Source organism: Haematobia irritans, chromosome 4 (assembly GCF_050003625.1).
Source record: "Haematobia irritans isolate KBUSLIRL chromosome 4, ASM5000362v1, whole genome shotgun sequence".
Classification (NCBI taxonomy): domain Eukaryota; kingdom Metazoa; phylum Arthropoda; class Insecta; order Diptera; family Muscidae; genus Haematobia; species Haematobia irritans.
The window spans coordinates 101,254,439-101,272,961 of NC_134400.1; positions in this window are offsets into that span (position 1 = coordinate 101,254,439).

Sequence of the window (18,523 nt, forward strand, 5' to 3'; positions counted from 1 at the left end):
TTCAATTTTCAGGAATGTTCATAAAACTATAAACGAGTTTAAAAAACTTGACAATAGTGTTATTTCAATTGGAGAGTCCAAGTCAAAATTGCTATGAACTACTTGATGGTGCAGTAAACGTGACAGTCGGTAGTCGCTCATAATTAACGTTTCACGAATTTCTGCAGAAACTGGAAGGAAGAAAAACTACTTAAGTCTTGCATAAGTGAATTGCTGTTTAGAGAAATAATCACTTAGATCATATTTCCATACTAATTAAATATTTTCAAAATTGTAGCTAGTCATTCGCTGATGCAACTAAAGCTCCCTACAAAAAAATTTGGAAGTTCTACTAAAGGCATAACTTTAAAAGCACTTCCAAAAATGTCCTCCCAAAGATGTTGTTTATTTTACTACAAAGGAAGTTTTTATACCCTCCACCATAGGATGGGGGCTATATTAACTTTGTCATTCCGTTTGTAACACATCGAAATATTGCTCTAAGACCCCATAAAGTATATGGTTAAATTTCAAGGGTCGATGTTGATTTTGAATAAAACACAAACATTTAGGAAATTATTGTAATTTAATTTTATTATGATATATTGGTATTACTCAATTATGTATGGAACAAAATATCGGCCGCGACCTCTGTGGCACACCTTCATCCGATGGTCCAAATTTTCGATGACGCTGAGACATAATGGAGGTTCTATGCCGTTAATGTGCCGAATTATCTCATCCTTTAGCTCTTGTATTGTTGCTGGCTTATCGACGTACACCTTTTCTTCCAAATAACCCCAAAGAAAAAAGTCCAACGGTGTCAAATCACATGATCTTGGCGGCCAATTGACATCTCCATTACGTGAGATAACACGGCCATTGAATTTGTTGCGCAAAAGAGCCATTGTTTCGTCAGCTGTGTGGCACCGTCCCGCTGAAACCACATATGGTCCACATTCATATCTTCCAATTCGGGCCATAAAAAGTTCATTATCATCTCACGATAGCGAACACCATTCACAGTAACTGCCTAACCGGCCTCATTTTGGAAAAAATACGGCCCGATGATGCCGCCAGCCCATAAACCGCACAAAACAGTCACTCTTTGTTGGTGCATTGGTTTTTCGACAATCACTCTTGGATTCTCATTCGCCCACATGCGGCAATTCTGTTTATTGACGGATCCACTGAGGTGAAAGTGTGCCTCAACACTGAAGATGATTTTCTTCGAAAATTGATCATCCACTGTTGCCATTTCTTGGAACCATTTTGCCCATTCACGACGTTTGGAATGGTCAAGAGGCTTTAGTTCTTGAGCCAATTGCACCTTGTAAGCGTGTAAATGCACGTCTTTATGCATAATGTTAATCAACGACGAGCGTGAGAGGTGCAATTGTTGGACACGAGGACGAGTTGAGGTGGACGGCTCTTCAGCCACACTATCGCGAACAGCAGCAATATTTTGTGCAGTACGAGCATGCACTGGTGTTCTCACATTGTTTGTGTCTGAGACTGCAACCAGATTGAAAGAGGGAGATTTGCCGGTGGAGAATGTAGAGCACACGGAAAGAGTCTTGATGGACTGATGGTTTTGATGTTTCTCCAAGAAAACAATGAGAATATGATCCCAATGACCATATAACCAAAAATGAAAGAAGGAAAATCAGGTGAATTAGGATTGGTGTTACAATTTTGGATTTATTCAGCGAGATCAAGTCTTACCAGTAGAAAGGTATTAATGGAATTACACAGAGAGTCTCTAAACCTAAGCGGAAATCGTAATTCTGATGTGATTTACGGCGAAAACTCATGACATTTAGTGTAATGACATTTGTACGTATCCAATCGATAACAAAAAATTCTATGGGATTTTTCTTATTATTGTAGGGATTTCAATTTAAATATTTTTTAGGGTATCACGTTCACTTTTAACGTGAACACACATCTTCTACAGACCCGGTTTGCTCGAATTTTTCCACGATTTTTGCGATTGTACGCACATTTGGACGATCAAATTGACCAAAAAAATCACGAAGTGCACAATATGCATTTTGATTTGAACGCCCATTTTCATAATAAGTCTGGATAACATTAACACGTCGTTGGATTGTGTATCTCTCCATGGTTCAAATTGAGTAAGTCTGAAATAGAGAAATGTCAATTAAAATTCGGAAAAAAACTTGGAGTTTAGGTGTGGTTCACATTCAACATCGGCACTTACACTTTAACCATCCTCTATATTCTGGGTCGTGGTGAAATTCTGAGTCGATCTTAGCATGTCCGTCCGTCCGTCCGTCCGTCTGTTGAAATCACGCTAACTTCCGAACGAAACAAGTTATCGACTTAAAACTTGGCACAAGTAGTTGTTATCGATGTAGGTCGGATGGTATTGAAAATGGGCCATATCGCACCACTTTTACATATAGCCCCCATATAAACCGACGCTCAGATTTGGCTTGCGGTGCCTCTTGGAGGAGCAAAATTCATCCGATATTTGGTACATGGAGTTTCTATATGGTCTCTCACAACCATGCAAAAATTGGTCCAAATCGATCCATAATTATATTCTCTTATAGGCTTGCGGAGCCTCTAAGAGAAGCACATTTCATTTGATCCGGCTGAAATTTGGCACATATTGTAAGTATATGGTCTCTAACAACTGTGCAAAAATTGGTCCACATCGGTCCATAATTATATATAGCCCCCATATAAATCGTTCACCGGATTTGATCTCCGAAGCCTCTTGGAGAAGCAAAATTCATCCGATCCGGTTGAAATTTGGAACGTGGTGTTAGTATATGGCCGCTAATAACCATGCCAAAATTGGTCCATATCTGTCCATAATTATATATAGGCCCTATATAAACCGTTCACCGGATTTGATCTCCGAAGCCTCTTGGAGAAGCAAAATTCATCCGATCCGGTTGACATTTGGAACGTGGTGTTAGTATATGGCCGCTAATAACCATGTCAAAATTGGTCCATATTGGTCTATAGTTATATATAGCCGATCCCCAATCACACAAAAATTGGTCCATATTTATATATATTTTATTTATATATATTTTATTTTATATTTTATTTCTATAGAACATTTTGTCAAAATTTTTGTTCTATAGAAAATTTTGTCAAAATTTTTGTTCTATAGAACATCTTGTCAAAATTTTTGTTCTATAGAAAATTTTGTCAAAATTTTTGTTCTATAAAAAATTTTGTCAAAATTTTTATTCTATAGAAAATTTTGTCAAAATTTTTATTCTATAGAAAATTTTGTCAAAATTTTATTTCTATAGAAAATTTTGTCAAAATTTTATTTCTATAGAAAATTTTGTCAAACTTTTATTTCTATAGAAAATTTTGTCCAAATTTTACTTCTATAGAAAATGTTGTCAGAGAATTTTGATTGAAATCGGTTCAAATTTAGATATAGCTCCCATATATATCTTTCGTCCGATATGGACTAATATGGTCCTAAAAGCCAGAGTTTTGGCCCAATTTGGTTGAAATTTTGCACAGGGAGTAGATTTAGCATTGTAGCTATGCCTGCCAAATTTGGTTGAAATCGATTCAGATTTAGATATAGCTCCCATATATATCTTTGCCCGATATACACTTATATGGACCCAGAAGCCAGAGTTTTGGCCTAATTTGGTTGAAATTTTGCGCTAGGAGTACAATTAGTAATATAGTCATGTGTGCCAAATTTGATTGAAATCGGTTCAGATTTAGATATAGCTCCCACATATATGTTTTTCTGATTTCGACAAAAATGGTCAAAATACCAACATTTTCCTTGTTAAATCGCCACTGCTTAGTCGAAAAGATGTAAAAATGACTCTAATTTTCTAAACTTCTAATACATATATATCGAGCGATAAATCATAAATAAACTTTTGTGAAGTTTCCTTAAAATTGCTTCAGATTTAAATGTTTCCCATATTTATACCCTTCACCACTACTGTGGTACAGGGTATAATAAGTTTGTGCATTTGTATGTAACGCCAAGAAATAGTGGTCATAGACCCATCTTTTAGTATACCGATCGGCTTAGAATTAAATTCTGAGTCGATTTAGCGATGTCCGTCTGTCTGTCTGTCTGTCCGTCCGTCCGTCTGTATATGTAATTTTGTGCACAAAGTACAGCTCGCAATTTAAGTCCGATTGTCCTCAAATTTGGCATAGGGCCGTTTCTTGGGACAGAGACAATCGTTATTAGTTTTGGAAAAAAATCGGTTCAGATTTAGATATAGCTGCCATATATATTTATTATTCTAACTATACATGTCAAATTTAGTCAAAATCGGTTCAGATTATATATAGCTCCCATATATACGTACACCAAAGTTGGGGAAATATGGTAGACTGTTACACATTTTAGACCCATTTTCAATGAAGTTTCCTCCAATTAACTGGATAGCGTTAGCCGATTTAAATTTTAATTCTAGAGATTTTGTAGAAGTAAAAAAATTGTCTCCTTTATATAGCTTCCAGCAAATGTGAAGTAGTTGAGATGGCCTACGTAGGGGTGAAGGGTATAATATAATCGGTCCCGCCCGACTTTAGACTTTACTTACTTGTTTTATAGTGGGTTCGTTGTCTTTTCAGTGCATTAAGCGCCTTTAAAATTTTTGTTTTTAAGCCTAATTTCTGCAAATATTTTTTTGTTACAAAAATATTAAGCGCCATTAAAATTTTTTATTTTTGGCCATAGTCAGAGTCAACCACAATTTTCACGAATCTAAATTTTCTCGTTAAATCTTCAGCCTCCGACTCCAAAGCATTGTATCCAAGTCCGGTTTTGAATATCCTTGCTGGTTTTCATTTTATGAATAGAAAATTGCATTACTAATTATAAATTATAATCAAAACTAATTTCAAACGTTAACAAGTTTATTTCATTACATATATAGACATTGCTCATGTTGTAAACATTTAGCTTAGTACACCCTCAAAAATCGCTTCTGTAATATATATCCCAAACACATTTTGCTTCAAGCATATATATTTTCAGGATTGGTCCAAACAAAATATTGTTCGTATGGTTCAAATATATTATTATACCCTCCATCATAGGATGGGGGTATATTAACTTTGTCATTCCGTTTGTAACACATCGAAATATTGCTCTAAAACCCCATAAAGTATATATATATTCTGGGTCGTGGTGAAATTCTGAGTCGATCTAAGCATGTCCGTCCGTCCGTCCGTCCGTCCGTCCGTCCGTCTGTTGAAATCACGCTAACTTCCGAACGAAACAAGCTATCGACTTGAAACTTGGCACAAGTAGTTGTTATCGATGTAGGTCGGACGGTATTGAAAATGGGCCATATCGGTCCACTTTTACGTATAGCCCCCATATAAAGGGACCCTCAGATTTGGCTTGTGGAGCCTCTAATAGAAGCATATTTCATCCGATCGGGCTGAAATTTGGTATATGATGTTGGTATATGGTCTCTAACAACCATGCAAAAATTGGTCCACATCGGTCCATAATTATATATAGCCCCCATATAAACCGATCCCCAGATTTGGCTTGTGGAGCCTCTAAGAGAAGCATATTTCATCCGATCCAGCTGAAATTTGGTCATGGTGTTGGTAGATGGTCTCTAACAATCGTGCAAAAATTGGTCCACATCGGTCCATAATTATATATAGCCCCCATATAAACCGATCCCCAGATTTGGGTTGCGGAGCCTCAAAGAGAAGCAAATTTCATCCGATCCGGCTGAAATTTGGTACATGATGTTGGTATATGGTCTCTAAGAACCATACAAAAATTGGTCCACATCGGTCCATAATTATATATGGACCCCATATAAACCGATCTCCTGATTTGGCTTGTGAAGCCTCAAAGAGAAGCAAATTGCATCCGATCCGGCTGAAATTTGGTACATGGTATTGGTATATGGTCTCTAACAACTGTGCAAAAATTGTTCCACATCGGTCCATAATTATATATAGCGCCCATATAAACCGATCCCCAGATTTGGGTTGCGGAGCCTCAAAGAGAAGCAAATTTCATCCGATCCGCCTGAAATTTGGTACATGATATTGTTATATGGTCTCTAATAACCATGCAAAAATTGGTCCACATCGGTTCATAATTATATATAGCCCCCATATAAGCCGATCCCCAGATTTGGCTTGCGAAGTCTCCAAGAGAAGCAAATTTCATCCAATCCGGTTGTAATTTTGAACATGGTGTTAGTATATGATCTTTAACAACCGTGCCAGAATTGGTCCATATCGGTCCATAATTATATATAGCCCCCATATAAAATGTTCTCCAGATTTGACCTCCGGAGCCTCTTGGAGGAGCAAAATTCATCCGATTAACAACCGTGCCAGAATTGGTCCATATCGGTCCATAATTATATATAGCCCCCATATAAAACGTTCTCCAGATTTGACCTCCGGAGCCTCTTGGAGGAGCAAAATTCATCCGATCCGGTTCAAATTAGGAACGTGGTGTTAGTATATGGTCGCTAACAACCATACAACAATTAGTCCAATCACACAAAAATTGGTCCATATCGGTTCATAATCATGGTTGCCACTAGAGCCAAAAATAATCTACCAATATTTTATTTCTATAGAAAATTTTGTCAAAATTTTATTTCTATAGAAAATTTTGTCAAAATTTTATTCGGTTCATAATGAAATGTTCATCATCGTCAAAATTTTATTTCTATAGAAAATTTTGTCAAAATTTTATTTCTATAGAAAATTTTGTTCAAATTTTATTCGGTTCATAATCATGGTTGCCGCTCGAGCCAAAAATAATCTACCAAGATTTTATTTATATAGAAAATTTTGTCAAAAGTTTATTTCTATAGAATATTTTGTTACAATTTTATTGCTGTAGAAAGTTTTGTCAAAATTTTCTTTCTATAGAAAATTTTGTGAAAATTTTTATTTCTATAGAAAATTTTGAGAAAATTTTATTTCTATAGAAAATTTTATTTCTGTAGAAAATTTTGTCAAAATTTTATGTCTACTTTGTCAAACTGAATTATATACGTATTGGATCGATCTTTTTTGATTTAATATATACCACGTTTGGACTTACATACAATTTAGAAGATGGTGTTAGGAGGTTTTAAGATACCTTGCCATCGGCAAGCGTTACCGCAACTTAAGTAATTCGATTGTGGATGGCAGTGTTTAGAAGAAGTTTCTACGCAATCCATGATGGAGGGTACATAAGCTTCAGCCTGGCCGAACTTACGGCCGTATATACTTGTTTTTCACCTTAGGGCATACACTGGTAGAAAAAAATTTTAATGCAATTTTCTTTGTGTGGATATATTTTTAGGCTCCAATTGGTTACTTCCATTATTTTATTGGCAGCATACTCTCTAAGTCTCTCTTTCAAAACACATATATGTTTATAGGTCATTTCTAAATTAATATATGTATGCATCTAAGCATATTATATTTACAAACATTTTATATCCCAAACATAATATGTTCTAACATATTAACATATATGTCCCAAACATGTTATGCTAGTTTATGTACATTATATGCGTGCACTTAAAAATATTGTGTTAAAAATTTGAGTTCCAAACATATCATTTTTACACCCAAACATATGAAAAACAGTCTTTTTCGTCCGTGTATTGGGCATAGTTTGTGCGATATTGGTAGTATGGATTTTTTTTCGGATTTCAGTGCGTTGAAAGTATTGCAGGTGGGTATACAACAATCTGTGAGGTGCCCCATTGGTGGCCTGTTTCTCACATGGTCATTTGTCATGAAAACTTTATTACGAGAAATACTAATTTAACAGGATTTAGCAGATGTTGTGGTTTTTCTTTAAGTTTGGCGATAATTAAATACTGACGAAAGGCATTTTCTTCTTCAATAATAAAATATTTCCAAATGCAAATGTATTACGTAATGCTGTTTTTTTAAATTAATATTTATAGCAAATTAGTTTCCTTATCATCTGTTTAACTTTCAATGGATTATAAAGAAATTTTTAATGTTAACTTATGGTTAACGTTGGTTTGTTTTGCACTCATGGAACATTCATCACAGTCTTCAACGGTTAACTCAAAACAACATGGTATAACACTTTAATACGTTAAAAACATTTGTTTAGAAGAAAAGTACATAAATTTTTGTGGAACCATGACATCTTATTAAGATGTGAAAAAAAAAATTCGTAATTCTACTATATGTTGCACATAAATTGAAGTAAAACCTATGTGATTATTTGAGTGTGTGATCATTTGAGTGTAGAAAGATATATATGGGACCTATATATAAATCTGAATCGATTTCAAATAAACAAGTAAGTAAAGTCTAAAGTCGGGCGGGGCCGACTATATTATACCCTTCACCCCTATGTAGGTCATCTCAACTACTTCACATTTGCTGGAAGCTATATAAAGGAGACAATTTTTTTACTTCTACAAAATCTCTAGAATTAAAATTTAAATCGGCTAACGCTATCCAGTTAATTGGAGGAAACTTCATTGAAAATGGGTCTAAAATGTGTAACAGTCTACCATATTTCTCCAACTTTGGTGTACGCATATATGGGAGCTATATATAATCTGAACCGATTTTGACTTAATTTGACATGTATAGTTAGAATAATAATTCTGCTATCTATGCGAAATTTCACGTAAATGCGAGTATAACTTTGGCCCCCCTGGCCATATGAGTGCAAATCGGACGGAAGAGATATATATGGGAGCCATATCAAACTCTGAACCGATTTCAACCAAATTTGGCACAATTACCGATACTACTAAACGTACTCCTTGTGGATTTTGAGGCCATATAAGTTCAAATCGAACGAAGGATATATATGGGAGCTATATCTAAATTTAAACCGATTTCAATCAAATTTACCAAGCATTGGTAGAATGTCAATTCTACCCTCTGTGCAAAATTTCACGAAGATCGGTAGTAAACTTTGGCCTCTGTGGTGATATGAGTCTAAATCGGACGAAAGATATATATGGGAGCTATATCTAAATCTGAACCGATTTGGCTATATTTTGCAAGATTTTCGAGATTCATAAAATATTTGGATGTACGGTATTTCAAGAAAATCGGTTGATAAACACGTTAACTATGACCAAATCGGAAATAAATATATATGACAGCTATATCTAAATCTGAACCGATTTTTTCCAAAACCAATAGCGATTGTCTCTGTTCCAAGAAACGGCCCTATGCCAAATTTGAGAACGATCGGACTTAAATTGCGAGCTGTACTTTGTGCACAAAATTACATATACAGACAGACGGACAGACAGACAGACAGACGGACATCGCTAAATCGACTCAGAATTTAATTCTAAGCCGATCGGTATACTAAAAGATGGGTCTATGACCACTATTTCTTGGCGTTACATACAATTGCACAAACTTATTATACCCTGTACCACAGTAGTTGTGAAGGGTATAATTAGCATGTATATTAAGAATGTCAATTTTACTCTCTGTGTAAGGTTTCACGTCAATCGGAGTAAAAGATTGGCTTCTCTGGTCATATGAGCGCAAATCGGGCGAAAGATATGTATGGGAGCTATCTATATTAAAACCTGGACCGATATAACCCATTGAACTTGACCTGACTGCAGACAAAAGACGAGTTTGTGCAAATTTTTAGCAATATTGCTTTATTATTGATGATTGTAACGTGATTACAACAGACAGACATACATCCAGACAGACAGACGAACTTGGTTATATCGTCTTAGAATTTTTCCCTGATCAAGAATATATATATACTTTATATACACTAAAAAAATATTAAAGATTACGCAATCTAAATTTTAGGATGTGTAATTTACAAAATATTAAGGACAAATTTCTTTAAAATAAAGTTTATAATCTTTGCTTCAAAATAATTTTCTTAAAGTAAAGAAATACATTTTTAATTTAAAACAAGTAAGGAATGTCTAAAGTCGAGCGGGCCGACTATATTATACCCTGCACCACTTTGTAGATCTAAATTTTCGATGCCATATCACATCCGTCAAATGTGTTGGGGGCTATATATAAAGGTTTGTCCCAAATACATACATTGAAATATCACTCGATCTGGACAGAATTTGATAGACTTCTACAAAATCTACAGACTCAAAATTTAAGTCGGCTAATGCACTAGGGTGGAACACAATGTTAGTAAAAAATATGGGAAACATTTAAATCTGAAGCAATTTTAAGGAAACTTCGCAAAACTTTATTTATGATTTATCGCTCGATATATATGTATTAGAAGTTTAGGGAAATTAGAGTCATTTTTACAACTTTTCGACTAAGCAGTGGCGATTTTACAAGGAAAATGTTGGTATTTTCACCATTTTTGTCGAAATCAGAAAAACATATATATGGGAGCTATACCTATATCTGAACCGATTACAACCAAATTTGGCACGCATAGCTATAATGCAAATTCTACTCCCTGTGAAAAATTTCAATTAAATCGGAGTAAAAGATTGGCCTCTGTGGTCATATGAGTGTAAATCAGGCCATATATGGGAGATATATCTAAATCTGAACCGATTTCAACCAAATTTGGCATGCATAGCTACAATGCTAATTCTATTCTCTGTGCAAAATTTCAACCAAATTGGGGTAAAACTCTGGCTTCTGGGACCGTATTAGTCCATATCGGGCGAAAGATATATATGGGAGCTATATCTAAATCTGAACCGATTTCTTCCAAAATCAATAGAGTTCTATTCTGAGCCAAAGCACATACTTGTGCCAAATTTGAAGTCGATTGGACTAAAACTGCGACCTAGACTTTGATTACAAAAATGTGTTCACAGACAGACGGACATGGCTATATCGACTCAGGAGCCCACCCTGAGCATTTTTGCCAAAGGCACCATGTGTCTATCTCGTCTGCTTCTGGGTGTTGCAAACATATGCACTAACTTACAATACCCTCTTCCACAGTGTGGCGCAGGGTATAAAAATCGTCCTGAAATTAACTGAAATATTGAATCTTTAAATGTAAGATAACAAGTATATACGGCCGTAAGTTCGGCCAGGCCGAAGCTTATGTACCCTCCATCATGGATTGCGTAGAAACTTCTTCTAAACACTGCCATCCACAATCGAATTACTTAAGTTGCGGTAACGCTTGCCGATGGCAAGGTATCTTAAAACCTCCTAACACCATCTTCTAAATTGTATGTAAGTCCATACGTGGTATATATTAAATCAAAAAAGATCGATCCAATACGTATATAATTCAGTTTGACAAAGTAGACATAAAGTTTTGACAAAATTTTCTACAGAAATAAAATTTTAACAAAATTTTCTATAGAAATAAAATTTTCACAAAATTTTCTATAGAAAGAAAATTTTGAAAAAATTTCTACAGAAATAAAATTTTAACAAAATTTTCTATAGAAATAAACTTTTGACAAAATTTTCTATAGAAATAAAATCTTGGTAGATTATTTTTGGCTCGAATGGCAACCATGATTATGAACCGAATAAAATTTGAACAAAATTTTCTATAGAAATAAAATTTTGACAAAATTTTCTATAGAAATAAAATTTTGACAATGATGAAAATTTTATTATGAACCGAATAAAATTTTAACAAAATTTTCTCTAGAAATAAAATTTTGACAAAATTTTCTATAGAAATAAAATTTTGACAAAATTTTCTATAGAAATAAAATTCTGGTAGATTATTTTTGGCTCTAGTTGCAACCATGATTATGAACCGATATGGACCAATTTTTGTGTGATTGGACCAATTTTGGTATGGTTGTTAGCGACCATATACTAACACCACGTTCCTAATTTGAACCGGATCGGATGAATTTTGCTCCTCCAAGAGGCTCCGGAGGTCAAATCTGGAGAACGTTTTATATGGGGGCTATATATAATTATGGACCGATATGGACCAATTGTGACACGGTTGTTAAAGATCATATACTAACACCATGTTCCAAATTACAACCAGATTGGATGAACTTTGCTTCTCTTTGAGGGTTCGCAAGCCAAATCTGGAGATCGGTTTATATGGGGTCTATATATAATTATGGATCGATGTGGACCAATTTGTGCATTATTGTTAGAGACCATATACCAACACCATGTCCAAATTTCAGCCGGATCGGATGAAATATGCTTCTCTTAGAGGCTCCACAAGCCAAATCTGAGGGTCCCTTTATATGGGGGCTATACGTAAAAGTGGACCGATATGGCCCATTTTCAATACCATCCGACCTACATCGATAACAACTACTTGTGCCAAGTTTCAAGTCGATAGCTTGTTTCGTTCGGAAGTTAGCGTGATTTCAACAGACGGACGGACGGATGGACATGCTTAGATCGACTCAGAATTTCACCACGACCCAGAATATGTATACTTTATGGGGTCTTAGAGCAATATTTCGATGTGGTACAAGCGGAATGACAAAGTTAATATACCCCCATCCTATGATGGAGGGTATAAAAACGCTTCGAATATAGGCTAAGACTTATTTTGAGGATTTAGCATCTTCGGCTTAAAGTATTTTGGAATTAAGAAATCGCTGTTTACTTTGAAGTATCTGTTATAATTTGGATTTTTAAATTGGCATTTGTTTGTACGTGAATAGCTTTATTTATATACCGCGAAAAGAAAATGATAATTCCTAATTTCAATTTTATTGATCCTAGATTTAAAACCAGATAAGTCACAAAAATGTTTTTACTTTAAAGAATCCGCATCTTTAGCTCGGAATCAATACCAAAATCCTTAAGGGAAGGTCAAAATCTTTGGATCCAAGTAAACTTTTTTTTGAGTGTAGTCGGAAATCGACATTTCCATGTGTTACAAACGGAATGACAAACTTATAATACTCCCATCACCACTGTGGCATCTGTGTTTACATCGGTGTAAATCAGCCGAAAGATATATAAGGGAGCTATATCCGATTTCAACTAAATTTGATATGCATAGTAAGAATGTCAATTATACTCCCTGTGCAAAATGTCACGTAAGTCGCTTTAAAACTGTGGCCTCTGTGGACATATGAGCGTAAATCGGACGAGATATATATGGGAGCTATATCTAAATCTGACCCGATTTCATTCAAATTTGGCACGTTAAGTGAACTTCTTGTGCAAAATTTCACGTAAATCGGACTAAAACATTGGCGTCTGTGGTCATATGAGTGTAAATCGGGCGAAATATATACGTATATGGGAGCTATAACTAAATCGGATTTTGACAAAATTTGGCACACTTTACGACACTATCTATTGTACTCCTTGTGAAAAATTTTAATCGCGGTAAAACTCTGGCTTCTGATGCGATATAAGGGCATATCGGGCGCAAAATATATATTTATGGAAGCTTTATCTAAGTCTGAACCGATTTCCTCAAGAATCAATAGGGTCCTATTCTGACCCAAATCACATTTGTACAAAAATTTTAAGTCGTTTGTTGCCAAAGAAAATCGTAAGCCGTTCATGAAATCGCTAACGGCCGTGGAGGAAACCGTGAACATTCCGTTTTAATATTTCGTGCGAGTTTCAGTTTCATTTTGTTACCGTCCGTTCACGATTTTGGAACGTCATTAATGGGTAGGGTTCTATTCTGATATAGACTTGTGCCAAATTTGAGATCGATTGGACTAAAACTGCGACCAAGACTTTGATCACAAACATATGCCCCCAGACAGACGAACATGGCTAGATTGACTCAGGAGATAGCCCTGCGCAATATTGCCAAAGACACACGCATTGAATGAATATGATCACCTCTAGAGCAAAATATTATTTTTGATGGGGAGATATGAACATTTTTGCAGCAAATGCCCCCATTGAGTCTGCTTTAGACTGGGAATCCAAACGGGGGTCGCATACTCGATAAGGGGACGACCAATCGACTCGTCCCTACCAGCGAATGCCTTCAGGATCTTTATGGAACAATTGTCCGCTTAGATTATTTCTTCCAGAACGAAATGTAGGAGGAATGTGCTCGTTATGTAAAGTGGCAGCCCGATATTTCAGGCTCACTTAGACTATTCAGTCCATTGTGATACCATAGTGGTGAACTTCTCTCTTATCACTGAGTGCTGCTCTATTCTATGTTAAGCTCAATGACAAGGTACCTCCTTTTGATAGCCGAGTCCGAACGGCGTTCCACAATGAAGTGAAACCACTTGGAGAAGAAGTATTAAATACAGGCGATGCAACGATTTTTATTTGCATTTGAAAACATTTTCTTTCGGTCAAACGAAATTTTCGGTTATCTAAAATTTCGTTACTCAGAAATAAAAAAAAGAAAAACAAGTATATACGGCCGTAAGTTCGGCCAGGTCGAAGCTTATGTACCCTCCACCATGGATTGCGTAGTAACTTCTTCTAAACACTGCCATCCACAATCGAATTACTTGGGTTGGGTTGCGGTAACGCTTGCCGATGGCAAGGTATCTTAAAACCTCCCAACGCCGACTTCTAAATTATAAGTAAGTCCTTACGTGGTATATATTAAATTAAACAAGTGAGTAAAGTAGAAAGTCAGGCGGGACCGACTATATCATACCCTAAACCACCCCTACTGAATTAGTAAACATAAGCATTTGTGGGGTATCATTGGTATAGGTTTTGGAGAACATAAAGGGAGTCTTGTTTACGGGAGTCTTGTCACAATCTGAGCAGAAATGTCTAATATTATGAGCTATAGTTTATTTTGCACCAAAAGAGTTAGTATGCCACTAATTCCATTATTCCATTATTAAAAAAGAGGAAATCGATCAATTAGTTGTAGTTGCAAAAATCGGGCAATATTATTATGTAAGAGCTACATGTAAGTCTAAATACGATCAGCTAGTATATCAAAATTTGAAATATGAATAACATAGTTTAATAAATAAGAGTATTATGGCCAAATATGACAAAATCGAGCGATGCATATATATGGGACCTATATCTAAATCTGAACCAATTTGCATAATATTTTGCGGGTTTGATTAATACCACAAAAGGTTACCTTGTGCAAGATTTGAGTAAGATCAGTTAACAAACGAGGCCTGTATGGACAAACATAAGGTTATTAGGGGCGAATTTTTCAAAATCGGATGATACATATATGGGAGCTATATCTACACGCAAAGAAAAAAAAAAACGATTGGAAAACGTGTACCGAAAACGTTTTTCTTTTGTTAGAGTTTTTTGAATTGCTTCGAAAATTTTAAACTTTTATCACCAAAAAAATTCGTTTGTAACAAAATGTTTATTTTTTCAATAAAAAAAGTTATTTTTGAAATAACAACACAGTCCATTTCGTTTATATCAAACACTGTTCTTTTCTGACTTTAGGTCTTTAATAAGACACATTTTACAGTTCAAAATTTAATATAGTACAATGTAATGTTGAACATTTTTTCGGAATCTTCCGAATATATCTGGAATATATGTAAAAAAACAAAAGCAAAAAAAAAAAACTTTGGCCGAAGCAGGGATCGAACCCACGACCCTTGGCATGAGAGTCGGACGTAGCTACCACTGCTCCACGGTGCCAAACTAAATGTTTGTTTCTGTTAAATAAACTTTGTTTATTCGGTTCGTGGGCGCCGCAAGCTATGCTATATAAATATAACTTATATGGATATTTATCTATTGATGACCATAACAGGTACATAGCTCAGTGGTTAGTGTATTGGCTTACAATGTGCATGGTCCGCGGTTCGATTCTCCGTCCAGGCGAAAGGTAAAAAAATTTTAAAAATTTATAAAATCGTATAATTTCTTCTACATTGTTGGTATTACAGGAAAAGGTGTTAAGAACTAAAAATCCTCGTGGATGTGAGAAAGATGTGAGGGACAATGCAATTAGCAAGAAAATAATGTTTTTTGAGCTAGTCTTTATGAAATTGTTTTTACATCCTGGAAAAGAATAAACGTTTATCACAAAAAGTATATACTTTTCTTCCAAATACACTTCCTTACAGCGAAAAGCAAATGAGAAACGAACTTCTCATTTGCTTTTCGTTTGGGAGGAAAGAATTATTTTTTTGCGTGTACATCTGAACCGATTTCGATGAAATTTCGCACATACAGTTAGAGCTATAGAAGATTACATTTAGCCAACTTTGAGTAAGTTAGGTTGATAAATAAGGGTTTTACGGCCAAATTTGGCCAAATCGGGCGATACATATATATGGGAGCTATATCTAAATCTGAACCGATTTCGATGAAATTGCGCGCATACAGTAAGAGGTTTAGAAGATTACATTAAGCCAACTTTGAGTACTACGCTTAATAAATAAGGCTTTTATGGCCAAATTTGGGAAAATCGGGCAATACATATGTATGGGAGCTATATCTAAATCTGAACCGATTTCGATGAAATTTTGCAAACACATGGACAAACGGACGGACACCAAGCGCTAGATCGACTCTAAAATCGAATCTAAAAACAATATTTCTGGTAGGCACATTTTTTGGCCGATCAAACTTATACCCTGACCACTATGTGGTTTAGGGTATAAAAAGGCCGATTTTCTATAGAAATAAAATGTTGACAAAATTTTCTATAGAAATAAAATTTTGACAAAATTTTCTATAGAAATAAAGTTTTGACAAAATGTTCTATAGAAATGAAATTTTAACAAAATTTTCTATAAAAATAAAATTTTAACAAAAATTTCTATAGAAATAAAATTTTGATAAAATTTTCTATAGAAATACAATTTTGACAAAATTTTCTATAGAAATAAAATTTTGGTAGATTATTTTTGGCTCGAGTGGCAACCATGATTATGAACCGATATGGACCAATTTTTGTGTGATTGGAGATTGGCTATATATAACTATATACTAACACCATGTTCCAAATTTCAACCGGATCGGATGAAATTTGCTTTTCTTAGTGGCTCCGCAAGCCAAATCTGGGGATCGGTTTATATGGAGGCTATATATTATTGTGAACCTAAGTGGACCAATTTTTGCATGGATGTTAAAGACCATATACTAACACATTTCCACATTTGAACCGGATCGGATGACTTTTGCTCCTCCAAGAAGCTTGGGAGGTGAAATCTGGAGAACGTTTTTTATGGGGGCTATATATAATTATGGACCGATATGGACCAATTCTGGCACGGTTGTTAGAGACCATATACCAACATCATGCACCAAATTTCAGCCGGATCGGATGAAATTTGTTTCTCTTTGAGCCTCCGCAAGCCGGATCGGATTAAATTTGCTTCTCTTTGAGTCTCCGCAAGCCAAATCTGGGGATCGGTTTATATGGGGGCTATATATAATTATGGACCGATGTGGACCATTTTTTGCGTGGTTGTTAGAGACCATATACCAACACCATGTACCCAATTTCAGCCAGATCGAAGACTCCTAGAGTCTTAGCAAGCCAAATCTGAGGGTCCGTTTACATGGGGGCTATATATAATTATAGACCGATGTCGATCAATTTTTGCATGGTTGTTGGAGACCATATACCAAAACCATGTACCAAATTTCAGCCGGATCGCATGAAATTTTCTTCTCTTCGAGGATCCGCAATCCAAATCTAGGGATCGGTTTATATGGGGGCTATATATAATTATGGACCGATGTGGACCATTTTTTGCGTGGTTGTTAGAGACCATATACCAACACCATGTACCCAATTTCAGCCGGATCGAAGACTCCTAGAGTCTTAGCAAGCCAAATCTGAGGGTCCGTTTACATGGGGGCTATACGTAAAAGTGGACCGATATGACCCACATGCAATACCATCCGACCTACATCAATAACAACTACTTGTGTCAAGTTTTAAGTCGATAGCTTGTCTCGTTCGGAAGTTAGCGTGATTTCAACAGACGGACGGAGGGACAGCAGCATGTTAATATCCATAACCTACACATACAAATGACAATTTTATTTGTAATATCTCAATGACTTTATCGGACAACCACAGAGGTGTTTAAATGTGATGACACTTGTACAATATACCAACACTCAGCATCGTCTTCGGGCAAAAAAAGTGCCACCAACTGTAACAAATGACTACTACGAGCCCTGAATTAATATCAAGTCTTTAATCATAACAATACCATCTCCAATTGTTATAGAGCTGTCAATGAAATCATTTTTTATACAAAAAATTCATCGTCGAGGGTAAAATGTTGACAAATTTGTTGCAATCTACAAGATTAGCAGAGTACATATTCGCATTATGAATCAACTACATATAATTAACAAAGCTGTGGAAGACAGATGTTTCTTAGTAAAAAATCTCAAAACCATGACCAAGAGGAAATGTAGGGGGAAATCCATATAGGGTTTTTGTTAACCAACAAATTAGTAGGCGAATATGTATCTGAGCAATAAAGCATTGGACTGAAGATCCAAAGTCGTTGCCAGTGGTATTGAAAGTTTCTTAGGTATTTCAATAGGGCTGTCATATGCAGGTATTAAACAACACTGAAAGTGAAGATGCAGAGTAGACTCATAGTGGTTTCGATTGTTATAAAATATGTTGCATATTGTACACATTCCACCCGTAAATTGAAATTTGTTGGTCGATAGGAAAATCCATCGCAGTCTATTCAAA